The 13,594-nt window shown below is 41.8% G+C and overlaps 14 pseudogenes; all 14 read right to left on the bottom strand.

The window, feature by feature from the left end:
- Positions 1-336: 336 nt before the first annotated feature.
- Positions 337-455, bottom strand: LOC137115288 (5S ribosomal RNA; annotated as a pseudogene).
- Positions 456-1,308: 853 nt separating this feature from the next.
- LOC137114868 (5S ribosomal RNA) lies at positions 1,309-1,427 on the bottom strand (annotated as a pseudogene).
- An 853-nt stretch (positions 1,428-2,280) lies between these two features.
- On the bottom strand, positions 2,281-2,399 carry LOC137114867 (5S ribosomal RNA; annotated as a pseudogene).
- An 857-nt stretch (positions 2,400-3,256) lies between these two features.
- On the bottom strand, positions 3,257-3,375 carry LOC137114785 (5S ribosomal RNA; annotated as a pseudogene).
- An 857-nt stretch (positions 3,376-4,232) lies between these two features.
- On the bottom strand, positions 4,233-4,351 carry LOC137115287 (5S ribosomal RNA; annotated as a pseudogene).
- An 853-nt stretch (positions 4,352-5,204) lies between these two features.
- LOC137114866 (5S ribosomal RNA) lies at positions 5,205-5,323 on the bottom strand (annotated as a pseudogene).
- Positions 5,324-6,180: 857 nt separating this feature from the next.
- LOC137114865 (5S ribosomal RNA) lies at positions 6,181-6,299 on the bottom strand (annotated as a pseudogene).
- Positions 6,300-7,156: 857 nt separating this feature from the next.
- LOC137115199 (5S ribosomal RNA) lies at positions 7,157-7,275 on the bottom strand (annotated as a pseudogene).
- An 857-nt stretch (positions 7,276-8,132) lies between these two features.
- Positions 8,133-8,251, bottom strand: LOC137115197 (5S ribosomal RNA; annotated as a pseudogene).
- An 857-nt stretch (positions 8,252-9,108) lies between these two features.
- Positions 9,109-9,227, bottom strand: LOC137115216 (5S ribosomal RNA; annotated as a pseudogene).
- Positions 9,228-10,083: 856 nt separating this feature from the next.
- Positions 10,084-10,202, bottom strand: LOC137114549 (5S ribosomal RNA; annotated as a pseudogene).
- An 853-nt stretch (positions 10,203-11,055) lies between these two features.
- LOC137115286 (5S ribosomal RNA) lies at positions 11,056-11,174 on the bottom strand (annotated as a pseudogene).
- Positions 11,175-12,027: 853 nt separating this feature from the next.
- LOC137114864 (5S ribosomal RNA) lies at positions 12,028-12,146 on the bottom strand (annotated as a pseudogene).
- An 856-nt stretch (positions 12,147-13,002) lies between these two features.
- LOC137114862 (5S ribosomal RNA) lies at positions 13,003-13,121 on the bottom strand (annotated as a pseudogene).
- Between the last annotated feature and the right edge of the window lie 473 nt (positions 13,122-13,594).

Raw genomic sequence — 13,594 nt, 5'->3', positions numbered from 1 at the left:
GAACAGCAAACAGGTGCTGATGCCAGAAAGAGCCTCGCTAGCTGTTGGGAACCGTACTTTTAAAACTCCAGGAAGTGTAGGATGGACCAATCAGCTTCCTGTACTGCCCCCCAATCCGGCCAATCAGGCAGGGCACCTATAAGAACAACAAAATAAAAACAACACATATGGCCAGGACCGTAACATGGTCTACTAGTAATGAAGCACGATGGTTGGCAAACCAATAAAGTAGCAAAACAGCAATTAAAGAACAAAATTTGATGAAAATATAGAACAATTTCTATGAATAAATAGGCAGTAACACCAGCTTGTGCTGCCCGTAAACCCAAGCAAAAAAGCTTACAGCACCTGGTATTCCCAGGCGGTCTTCCTACCAAGTACTAACCAGGCCCGGCTCTATTTGGCTGCCGAGATCGGACGAGATCGGGCGCTTAGAGAGCGGTGGGGCCGTAAGCTGCATTTGACATCATCAACAGCTCTTAAAAACGCTGGAGAAGCAGAATGCATGACACTTGCTAAGAAGAAGATAAATGTGGCAAAGTACAAAGTACTATAACTGTACTGGTCTGTTACGCCCCTGTCTAGGGGGTCAGGGTGCAACATACAAAGATAAATTAGCATGTTCCCTCTCCGATCCCCAAACCAAAATCCAGGATCGAGATGTTCCAACAGAATGATATTTATTTTAAACGAAAGAAAGTGACAAACAAAAAATGACACAACTCATGGCGAACCAAGGCCAACATAATAAACAAAATAAGCCATTTCCCACAGAAAGTGCTAGCTAGCCTGATAGAAATAAACAAACCAAAAGACAGTCGCTAACCCTAACTCCCTAATGTGAAAACGGTCCAAAGAAAATGGCAGTTCACCCCTACAGATTTAATACTATTTACAAAATATACAATTTATAACAAAACCACGTCACAAAACCTAACAATTCAAAAATGCTAAATAAGGTTTGGAAACCAAGAACAGCAAACAGGTGCTGATGCCAGAAAGAGCCTCGCTTGCTGTTGGGAACCGTACTTTTAAAACTCCAGGAAGTGTAGGATGGACCAATCAGCTTCCTGTACTGCCCCCCAATCCGGCCAATCAGGCAGGGCACCTATAAGAACAAGAAAATAAAAACAACACATATGGCCAGGACCGTAACATGGTCTACTAGTAATGAAGCACGATGGTTGGCAAACCAATAAAGTAGCAAAACAGCAATGAAAGAACAAAATTTGATGAAAATATAGAACAATTTCTATGAATAAATAGGCAGTAACACCAGCTTGTGCTGCCCGTAAACCCAAGCAAAAAAGCTTACAGCACCTGGTATTCCCAGGCGGTCTTCCTACCAAGTACTAACCAGGCCCGGCTCTATTTGGCTGCCGAGATCGGACGAGATCGGGCGCTTAGAGAGCGGTGTGGCCGTAAGCTGCATTTGACATCATCAACAGCTCTTAAAAACGCTGGAGAAGCAGAATGCATGACACTTGCTAAGAAGAAGATAAATGTGGCAAAGTACAAAGTACTATAACTGTACTGGTCTGTTACGCCCCTGTCTAGGGGGTCAGGGTGCAACATACAAAGATAAATTAGCATGTTCCCTCTCCGATCCCCAAACCAAAATCCAGGATCGAGATGTTCCAACAGAATGATATTTATTTTAAACGAAAGAAAGTGACAAACAAAAAATGACACAACTCATGGCGAACCAAGGCCAACATAATAAACAAAATAAGCCATTTCCCACAAAAAGTGCTAGCTAGCCTGATAGAAATAAACAAACCAAAAGACAGTCGCTAACCCTAACTCCCTAATGTGAAAACGGTCCAAAGAAAATGGCAGTTCACCCCTACAGATTTAATACTATTTACAAAATATACAATTTATAACAAAACCACGTCACAAAACCTAACAATTCAAAAATGCTAAATAAGGTTTGGAAACCAAGAACAGCAAACAGGTGCTGATGCCAGAAAGAGCCTCGCTTGCTGTTGGGAACCGTACTTTTAAAACTCCAGGAAGTGTAGGATGGACCAATCAGCTTCCTGTACTGCCCCCCAATCCGGCCAATCAGGCAGGGCACCTATAAGAACAAGAAAATAAAAACAACACATATGGCCAGGACCGTAACATGGTCTACTAGTAATGAAGCACGATGGTTGGCAAACCAATAAAGTAGCAAAACAGCAATGAAAGAACAAAATTTGATGAAAATATAGAACAATTTCTATGAATAAATAGGCAGTAACACCAGCTTGTGCTGCCCGTAAACCCAAGCAAAAAAGCTTACAGCACCTGGTATTCCCAGGCGGTCTTCCTACCAAGTACTAACCAGGCCCGGCTCTATTTGGCTGCCGAGATCGGACGAGATCGGGCGCTTAGAGAGCGGTGTGGCCGTAAGCTGCATTTGACATCATCAACAGCTCTTAAAAACGCTGGAGAAGCAGAATGCATGACACTTGCTAAGAAGAAGATAAATATGGCAAAGTACAAAGTACTATAACTGTACTGGTCTGTTACGCCCCTGTCTAGGGGGTCAGGGTGAAACATACAAAGATAAATTTGGATGTTCCCTCTCCGATCCTCAAACCAAAATCCAGGATTGAGATGTTCCAACAGAATGATATTTATTTTAAACGAAAGAAAGTGTCAAACAAAACATGACTCTACAACTCAGGGCGAACCAAGGCCAACATAATAAACAAAATCAGCCATTTCCCACAGAAAGTGTTAGCTAGCCTGATAGAAATAAACAAACCAAAAGATAGTCGCTAACCCTAACTCCCTAATGTGAAAACACTCCAAAGAAAATGGCAGTTCACCCCTACAGATTTAATACTATTTACAAAATATACAATTTATAAACAAAACCACGGCACAAAACCTAACAATTCAAAAATGCTAAATAAGGTTTGGAAACCAAGAAAAGCAAACAGGTGCTGATGCCAGAAAGAGCCTCGCTAGCTGTTGGGAACCGTACTTTTAAAACTCCAGGAAGTGTAGGATGGACCAATCAGCTTCCTGTACTGCCCCCCAATCCGGCCAATCAGGCAGGGCACCTATAAGAACAAGAAAATAAAAACAACACATATGGCCAGGACTGTAACATGGTCTACTAGTAATGAAGCACGATGGTTGGCAAACCAATAAAGTAGCAAAACAGCAATGAAAGAACAAAATTTGATGAAAATATAGAACAATTTCTATGAATAAATAGGCAGTAACACCAGCTTGTGCTGCCCGTAAACCCAAGCAAAGAAGCTTACAGCACGTGGTATTCCCAGGCGGTCTTCCTACCAAGTACTAACAAGGCCCGGCCATAATTGGCTGCTGAGATCGGACGGGATCGGGCGCTTAGAGAGCGGTGTGGCCGTAAGCTGCATTTGACATCATCAACAGCTCTTAAAAACGCTGGAGAAGCAGAATGCATGACACTTGCTAAGAAGAAGATAAATGTGGCAAAGTACAAAGTACTATAACTGTACTGGTCTGTTACGCCCCTTTCTAGGGGGTCAGGGTGCAACATACAAAGATAAATTAGCATGTTCCCTCTCCGATCCCCAAACCAAAATCCAGGATCGAGATGTTCCAACAGAATGATATTTATTTTAAACGAAAGAAAGTGTCAAACAAAACATGACACTACAACTCAGGGCGAACCAAGGCCAACATAATAAACAAAATAAGCCATTTCCCACAGAAAGTGCTAGCTAGCCTGATAGAAATAAACAAACCAAAAGACAGTCGCTAACCCTAACTCCCTAATGTGAAAACAGTCCAAAGAAAATGGCAGTTCACCCCTACAGATTTAATACTATTTACAAAATATACAATTTATAAACAAAACCACGGCACAAAACCTAACAATTCAAAAATGCTAAATAAGGTTTGGAAACCAAGAACAGCAAACAGGTGCTGATGCCAGAAAGAGCCTCGCTAGCTGTTGGGAACCGTACTTTTAAAACTCCAGGAAGTGTAGGATGGACCAATCAGCTTCCTGTACTGCCCCCCAATCCGGCCAATCAGGCAGGGCACCTATAAGAACAACAAAATAAAAACAACACATATGGCCAGGACCGTAACATGGTCTACTAGTAATGAAGCACGATGGTTGGCAAACCAATAAAGTAGCAAAACAGCAATGAAAGAACAAAATTTGATGAAAATATAGAACAATTTCTATGAATAAATAGGCAGTAACACCAGCTTGTGCTGCCCGTAAACCCAAGCAAAAAAGCTTACAGCACCTGGTATTCCCAGGCGGTCTTCCTACCAAGTACTAACCAGGCCCGGCTCTATTTGGCTGCCGAGATCGGACGAGATCGGGCGCTTAGAGAGCGGTGGGGCCGTAAGCTGCATTTGACATCATCAACAGCTCTTAAAAACGCTGGAGAAGCAGAATGCATGACACTTGCTAAGAAGAAGATAAATGTGGCAAAGTACAAAGTACTATAACTGTACTGGTCTGTTACGCCCCTGTCTAGGGGGTCAGGGTGCAACATACAAAGATAAATTAGCATGTTCCCTCTCCGATCCCCAAACCAAAATCCAGGATCGAGATGTTCCAACAGAATGATATTTATTTTAAACGAAAGAAAGTGACAAACAAAAAATGACACAACTCATGGCGAACCAAGGCCAACATAATAAACAAAATAAGCCATTTCCCACAGAAAGTGCTAGCTAGCCTGATAGAAATAAACAAACCAAAAGACAGTCGCTAACCCTAACTCCCTAATGTGAAAACGGTCCAAAGAAAATGGCAGTTCACCCCTACAGATTTAATACTATTTACAAAATATACAATTTATAACAAAACCACGTCACAAAACCTAACAATTCAAAAATGCTAAATAAGGTTTGGAAACCAAGAACAGCAAGCAGGTGCTGATGCCAGAAAGAGCCTCGCTTGCTGTTGGGAACCGTACTTTTAAAACTCCAGGAAGTGTAGGATGGACCAATCAGCTTCCTGTACTGCCCCCCAATCCGGCCAATCAGGCAGGGCACCTATAAGAACAAGAAAATAAAAACAACACATATGGCCAGGACCGTAACATGGTCTACTAGTAATGAAGCACGATGGTTGGCAAACCAATAAAGTAGCAAAACAGCAATGAAAGAACAAAATTTGATGAAAATATAGAACAATTTCTATGAATAAATAGGCAGTAACACCAGCTTGTGCTGCCCGTAAACCCAAGCAAAAAAGCTTACAGCACCTGGTATTCCCAGGCGGTCTTCCTACCAAGTACTAACCAGGCCCGGCTCTATTTGGCTGCCGAGATCGGACGAGATCGGGCGCTTAGAGAGCGGTGTGGCCGTAAGCTGCATTTGACATCATCAACAGCTCTTAAAAACGCTGGAGAAGCAGAATGCATGACACTTGCTAAGAAGAAGATAAATATGGCAAAGTACAAAGTACTATAACTGTACTGGTCTGTTACGCCCCTGTCTAGGGGGTCAGGGTGCAACATACAAATATAAATTAGGATGTTCCCTCTCCGGTCTCCAAACCATAATCCAGGATCGAGATGTTCCAACAGAATGATATTTATTTTAAACGAAAGAAAGTGTCAAACAAAACATGACACTACAACTCAGGGCGAACCAAGGCCAACATAATAAACAAAATAAGCCATTTCCCACAGAAAGTGTTAGCTAGCCTCATAGAAATAAACAAACCAAAAGATAGACGCTAACCCTAACTCCCTAATGTGAAAACACTCCAAAGAAAATGGCAGTTCACCCCTACAGATTTAATACTATTTACAAAATATACAATTTATAAACAAAACCACGGCACAAAACCTAACAATTCAAAAATGCTAAATAAGGTTTGGAAACCAAGAACAGCAAACAGGTGCTGCTGCCAGAAAGAGCCTCGCTAGCTGTTGGGAACCGTACTTTTAAAACTCCAGGAAGTGAAGGATGGACCAATCAGCTTCCTGTACTGCCCCCCAATCCGGCCAATCAGGCAGGGCACCTATAAGAACAACAAAATAAAAACAACACATATGGCCAGGACCGTAACATGGTCTACTAGTAATGAAGCACGATGGTTGGCAAACCAATAAAGTAGCAAAACAGCAATTAAAGAACAAAATTTGATGAAAATATAGAACAATTTCTATGAATAAATAGGCAGTAACACCAGCTTGTGCTGCCCGTAAACCCAAGCAAAAAAGCTTACAGCACCTGGTATTCCCAGGCGGTCTTCCTACCAAGTACTAACCAGGCCCGGCTCTATTTGGCTGCCGAGATCGGACGAGATCGGGCGCTTAGAGAGCGGTGTGGCCGTAAGCTGCATTTGACATCATCAACAGCTCTTAAAAACGCTGGAGAAGCAGAATGCATGACACTTGCTAAGAAGAAGATAAATGTGGCAAAGTACAAAGTACTATAACTGTACTGGTCTGTTACGCCCCTGTCTAGGGGGTCAGGGTGCAACATACAAAGATAAATTAGCATGTTCCCTCTCCGATCCCCAAACCAAAATCCAGGATCGAGATGTTCCAACAGAATGATATTTATTTTAAACGAAAGAAAGTGTCAAACAAAACATGACTCTACAACTCAGGGCGAACCAAGGCCAACATAATAAACAAAATAAGCCATTTCCCACAGAAAGTGCTAGCTAGCCTGATAGAAATAAACAAACCAAAAGACAGTCGCTAACCCTAACTCCCTAATGTGAAAACACTCCAAAGAAAATGGCAGTTCACCCCTACAGATTTAATACTATTTACAAAATATACAATTTATAAACAAAACCACGGCACAAAACCTAACAATTCAAAAATGCTAAATAAGGTTTGGAAACCAAGAACAGCAAACAGGTGCTGATGCCAGAAAGAGCCTCGCTAGCTGTTGGGAACCGTACTTTTAAAACTCCAGGAAGTGTAGGATGGACCAATCAGCTTCCTGTACTGCCCCCCAATCCGGCCAATCAGGCAGGGCACCTATAAGAACAACAAAATAAAAACAACACATATGGCCAGGACCGTAACATGGTCTACTAGTAATGAAGCACGATGGTTGACAAACCAATAAAGTAGCAAAACAGCAATGAAAGAACAAAATTTGATGAAAATATGGAACAATTTCTATGAATAAATAGGCAGTAACACCAGCTTGTGCTGCCCGTAAACCCAAGCAAAAAAACTTACAGCACCTGGTATTCCCAGGCGGTCTTCCTACCAAGTACTAACCAGGCCCAGCTCTATTTGGCTGCCGAGATCGGACGAGATCGGGCGCTTAGAGAGCGGTGTGGCCGTAAGCTGCATTTGACATCATCAACAGCTCTTAAAAACGCTGGAGAAGCAGAATGCATGACACTTGCTAAGAAGAAGATAAATGTGGCAAAGTACAAAGTACTATAACTGTACTGGTCTGTTACGCCCCTGTCTAGGGGGTCAGGGTGCAACATACAAAGATAAATTAGCATGTTCCCTCTCCGATCCCCAAACCAAAATCCAGGATCGAGATGTTCCAACAGAATGATATTTATTTTAAACGAAAGAAAGTGTCAAACAAAACATGACTCTACAACTCAGGGCGAACCAAGGCCAACATAATAAACAAAATAAGCCATTTCCCACAGAAAGTGCTAGCTAGCCTGATAGAAATAAACAAACCAAAAGACAGTCGCTAACCCTAACTCCCTAATGTGAAAACACTCCAAAGAAAATGGCAGTTCACCCCTACAGATTTAATACTATTTACAAAATATACAATTTATAAACAAAACCACGGCACAAAACCTAACAATTCAAAAATGCTAAATAAGGTTTGGAAACCAAGAACAGCAAACAGGTGCTGATGCCAGAAAGAGCCTCGCTAGCTGTTGGGAACCGTACTTTTAAAACTCCAGGAAGTGTAGGATGGACCAATCAGCTTCCTGTACTGCCCCCCAATCCGGCCAATCAGGCAGGGCACCTATAAGAACAACAAAATAAAAACAACACATATGGCCAGGACCGTAACATGGTCTACTAGTAATGAAGCACGATGGTTGACAAACCAATAAAGTAGCAAAACAGCAATGAAAGAACAAAATTTGATGAAAATATGGAACAATTTCTATGAATAAATAGGCAGTAACACCAGCTTGTGCTGCCCGTAAACCCAAGCAAAAAAACTTACAGCACCTGGTATTCCCAGGCGGTCTTCCTACCAAGTACTAACCAGGCCCAGCTCTATTTGGCTGCCGAGATCGGACGAGATCGGGCGCTTAGAGAGCGGTGTGGCCGTAAGCTGCATTTGACATCATCAACAGCTCCTAAAAACGCTGGATAAGCAGAATGCATGACACATGCTAATAAGAAGATAAATGTGGCAAAGTACAAAGTACTATAACTGTACTGGTCTGTTACGCCCCTGTCTAGGGGGTCAGGGTGAAACATACAAAGATAAATTTGCATGTTCCCTCTCCGATCCTCAAACCAAAATCCAGGATTGAGATGTTCCAACAGAATGATATTTATTTTAAACGAAAGAAAGTGTCAAACAAAACATGACACTACAACTCAGGGCGAACCAAGGCCAACATAATAAACAAAATAAGCCATTTCCCACAGAAAGTGTTAGCTAGCCTGATAGAAATAAACAAACCAAAAGATAGTCGCTAACCCTAACTCCCTAATGTGAAAACACTCCAAAGAAAATGGCAGTTCACCCCTACAGATTTAATACTATTTACAAAATATACAATTTATAAACAAAACCACGGCACAAAACCTAACAATTCAAAAATGCTAAATAAGGTTTGGAAACCAAGAACAGCAAACAGGTGCTGCTGCCAGAAAGAGCCTCGCTAGCTGTTGGGAACCGTACTTTTAAAACTCCAGGAAGTGAAGGATGGACCAATCAGCTTCCTGTACTGCCCCCCAATCCGGCCGATAAGGCAGGGCACCTATAAGAACAACAAAATAAAAACAACACATATGGCCAGGACCGTAACATGGTCTACTAGTAATGAAGCACGATGGTTGACAAACCAATAAAGTAGCAAAACAGCAATGAAAGAACAAAATTTGATGAAAATATGGAACAATTTCTATGAATAAATAGGCAGTAACACCAGCTTGTGCTGCCCGTAAACCCAAGCAAAAAAACTTACAGCACCTGGTATTCCCAGGCGGTCTTCCTACCAAGTACTAACCAGGCCCGGCTCTATTTGGCTGCCGAGATCGGACGAGATCGGGCGCTTAGAGAGCGGTGTGGCCGTAAGCTGCATTTGACATCATCAACAGCTCCTAAAAACGCTGGAGAAGCAGAATGCATGACACTTGCTAAGAAGAAGATAAATGTGGCAAAGTACAAAGTACTATAACTGTACTGGTCTGTTACGCCGCTGTCTAGGGGGTCAGGGTGCAACATACAAAGATAAATTAGCATGTTCCCTCTCCGATCCCCAAACCAAAATCCAGGATCGAGATGTTCCAACAGAATGATATTTATTTTAAACGAAAGAAAGTGTCAAACAAAACATGACACTACAACTCAGGGCGAACCAAGGCCAACATAATAAACAAAATAAGCCATTTCCCACAGAAAGTGCTAGCTAGCCTGATAGAAATAAACAAACCAAAAGACAGTCGCTAACCCTAACTCCCTAATGTGAAAACGGTCCAAAGAAAATGGCAGTTCACCCCTACAGATTTAATACTATTTACAAAATATACAATTTATAACAAAACCACGTCACAAAACCTAACAATTCAAAAATGCTAAATAAGGTTTGGAAACCAAAAACAGCAAACAGGTGCTGATGCCAGAAAGAGCCTCGCTTGCTGTTGGGAACCGTACTTTTAAAACTCCAGGAAGTGTAGGATGGACCAATCAGCTTCCTGTACTGCCCCCCAATCTGGCCAATCAGGCAGGGCACCTATAAGAACAAGAAAATAAAAACAACACATATGGCCAGGACCGTAACATGGTCTACTAGTAATGAAGCACGATGGTTGGCAAACCAATAAAGTAGCAAAACAGCAATGAAAGAACAAAATTTGATGAAAATATAGAACAATTTCTATGAATAAATAGGCAGTAACACCAGCTTGTGCTGCCCGTAAACCCAAGCAAAAAAGCTTACAGCACCTGGTATTCCCAGGCGGTCTTCCTACCAAGTACTAACCAGGCCCGGTTCTATTTGGCTGCCGAGATCGGACGAGATCGGGCGCTTAGAGAGCGGTGTGGCCGTAAGCTGCATTTGACATCATCAACAGCTCTTAAAAACGCTGGAGAAGCAGAATGCATGACACTTGCTAAGAAGAAGATAAATGTGGCAAAGTACAAAGTACTATAACTGTACTGGTCTTTTACGCCCCTGTCTAGGGGGTCAGGGTGCAACATACAAAGATAAATTAGCATGTTCCCTCTCCGATCCCCAAACCAAAATCCAGGATCGAGATGTTCCAACAGAATGATATTTATTTTAAACGAAAGAAAGTGACAAACAAAAAATGACACAACTCATGGCGAACCAAGGCCAACATAATAAACAAAATAAGCCATTTCCCACAGAAAGTGCTAGCTAGCCTGATAGAAATAAACAAACCAAAAGACAGTCGCTAACCCTAACTCCCTAATGTGAAAACGGTCCAAAGAAAATGGCAGTTCACCCCTACAGATTTAATACTATTTACAAAATATACAATTTATAACAAAACCACGTCACAAAACCTAACAATTCAAAAATGCTAAATACGGTTTGGAAACCAAGAACAGCAAACAGGTGCTGATGCCAGAAAGAGCCTCGCTTGCTGTTGGGAACCGTACTTTTAAAACTCCAGGAAGTGTAGGATGGACCAATCAGCTTCCTGTACTGCCCCCCAATCCGGCCAATCAGGCAGGGCACCTATAAGAACAAGAAAATAAAAACAACACATATGGCCAGGACCGTAACATGGTCTACTAGTAATGAAGCACGATGGTTGGCAAACCAATAAAGTAGCAAAACAGCAATGAAAGAACAAAATTTGATGAAAATATAGAACAATTTCTATGAATAAATAGGCAGTAACACCAGCTTGTGCTGCCCGTAAACCCAAGCAAAAAAGCTTACAGCACCTGGTATTCCCAGGCGGTCTTCCTACCAAGTACTAACCAGGCCCGGCTCTATTTGGCTGCCGAGATCGGACGAGATCGGGCGCTTAGAGAGCGGTGGGGCCGTAAGCTGCATTTGACATCATCAACAGCTCTTAAAAACGCTGGAGAAGCAGAATGCATGACACTTGCTAAGAAGAAGATAAATGTGGCAAAGTACAAAGTACTATAACTGTACTGGTCTGTTACGCCCCTGTCTAGGGGGTCAGGGTGCAACATACAAAGATAAATTAGCATGTTCCCTCTCCGATCCCCAAACCAAAATCCAGGATCGAGATGTTCCAACAGAATGATATTTATTTTAAACGAAAGAAAGTGACAAACAAAAAATGACACAACTCATGGCGAACCAAGGCCAACATAATAAACAAAATAAGCCATTTCCCACAGAAAGTGCTAGCTAGCCTGATAGAAATAAACAAACCAAAAGACAGTCGCTAACCCTAACTCCCTAATGTGAAAACGGTCCAAAGAAAATGGCAGTTCACCCCTACAGATTTAATACTATTTACAAAATATACAATTTATAACAAAACCACGTCACAAAACCTAACAATTCAAAAATGCTAAATAAGGTTTGGAAACCAAGAACAGCAAACAGGTGCTGATGCCAGAAAGAGCCTCGCTTGCTGTTAGGAACCGTACTTTTAAAACTCCAGGAAGTGTAGGATGGACCAATCAGCTTCCTGTACTGCCCCCCAATCCGGCCAATCAGGCAGGGCACCTATAAGAACAAGAAAATAAAAACAACACATATGGCCAGGACCGTAACATGGTCTACTAGTAATGAAGCACGATGGTTGGCAAACCAATAAAGTAGCAAAACAGCAATGAAAGAACAAAATTTGATGAAAATATAGAACAATTTCTATGAATAAATAGGCAGTAACACCAGCTTGTGCTGCCCGTAAACCCAAGCAAAAAAGCTTACAGCACCTGGTATTCCCAGGCGGTCTTCCTACCAAGTACTAACCAGGCCCGGCTCTATTTGGCTGCCGAGATCGGACGAGATCGGGCGCTTAGAGAGCGGTGTGGCCGTAAGCTGCATTTGACATCATCAACAGCTCTTAAAAACGCTGGAGAAGCAGAATGCATGACACTTGCTAAGAAGAAGATAAATATGGCAAAGTACAAAGTACTATAACTGTACTGGTCTGTTACGCCCCTGTCTAGGGGGTCAGGGTAAAACAGACAAAGATAAATTTGGATGTTCCCTCTCCGATCCTCAAACCAAAATCCAGGATTGAGATGTTCCAACAGAATGATATTTATTTTAAACGAAAGAAAGTGTCAAACAAAACATGACTCTACAACTCAGGGCGAACCAAGGCCAACATAATAAACAAAATAAGCCATTTCCCACCGAAAGGGTTAGCTAGCCTGATAGAAATAAACAAACCAAAAGATAGTCGCTAACCCTAACTCCCTAATGTGAAAACACTCCAAAGAAAATGGCAGTTCACCCCTACAGATTTAATACTATTTACAAAATATACAATTTATAACAAAACCACGTCACAAAACCTAACAATTCAAAAATGCTAAATAAGGTTTGGAAACCAAGAACAGCAAACAGGTGCTGATGCCAGAAAGAGCCTCGCTTGCTGTTGGGAACCGTACTTTTAAAACTCCAGGAAGTGTAGGATGGACCAATCAGCTTCCTGTACTGCCCCCCAATCCGGCCAATCAGGCAGGGCACCTATAAGAACAAGAAAATAAAAACAACACATATGGCCAGGACCGTAACATGGTCTACTAGTAATGAAGCACGATGGTTGGCAAACCAATAAAGTAGCAAAACAGCAATGAAAGAACAAAATTTGATGAAAATATAGAACAATTTCTATGAATAAATAGGCAGTAACACCAGCTTGTGCTGCCCGTAAACCCAAGCAAAAAAGCTTACAGCACCTGGTATTCCCAGGCGGTCTTCCTACCAAGTACTAACCAGGCCCGGCTCTATTTGGCTGCCGAGATCGGACGAGATCGGGCGCTTAGAGAGCGGTGTGGCCGTAAGCTGCATTTGACATCATCAACAGCTCTTAAAAACGCTGGAGAAGCAGAATGCATGACACTTGCTAAGAAGAAGATAAATATGGCAAAGTACAAAGTACTATAACTGTACTGGTCTGTTACGCCCCTGTCTAGGGGGTCAGGGTGAAACATACAAAGATAAATTTGGATGTTCCCTCTCCGATCCTCAAACCAAAATCCAGGATTGAGATGTTCCAACAGAATGATATTTATTTTAAACGAAAGAAAGTGTCAAACAAAACATGACACTACAACTCATGGCGAACCAAGGCCAACATAATAAACAAAATAAGCCATTTCCCACAGAAAGTGTTAGCTAGCCTGATAAAAATAAACAAACCAAAAGATAGTCGCTAACCCTAACTCCCTAATGTGAAAACACTCCAAAGAAAATGGCAGTTCACCCCTACAGATTTAATACTATTTACAAAATATACAATTTATAAACAAAACCACG

The sequence above is a fragment of the Channa argus genome, unplaced genomic scaffold (assembly GCF_033026475.1).
Source record: "Channa argus isolate prfri unplaced genomic scaffold, Channa argus male v1.0 Contig020, whole genome shotgun sequence".
Classification (NCBI taxonomy): domain Eukaryota; kingdom Metazoa; phylum Chordata; class Actinopteri; order Anabantiformes; family Channidae; genus Channa; species Channa argus.
This window is presented reverse-complemented; position numbering and strand designations above follow the sequence as displayed.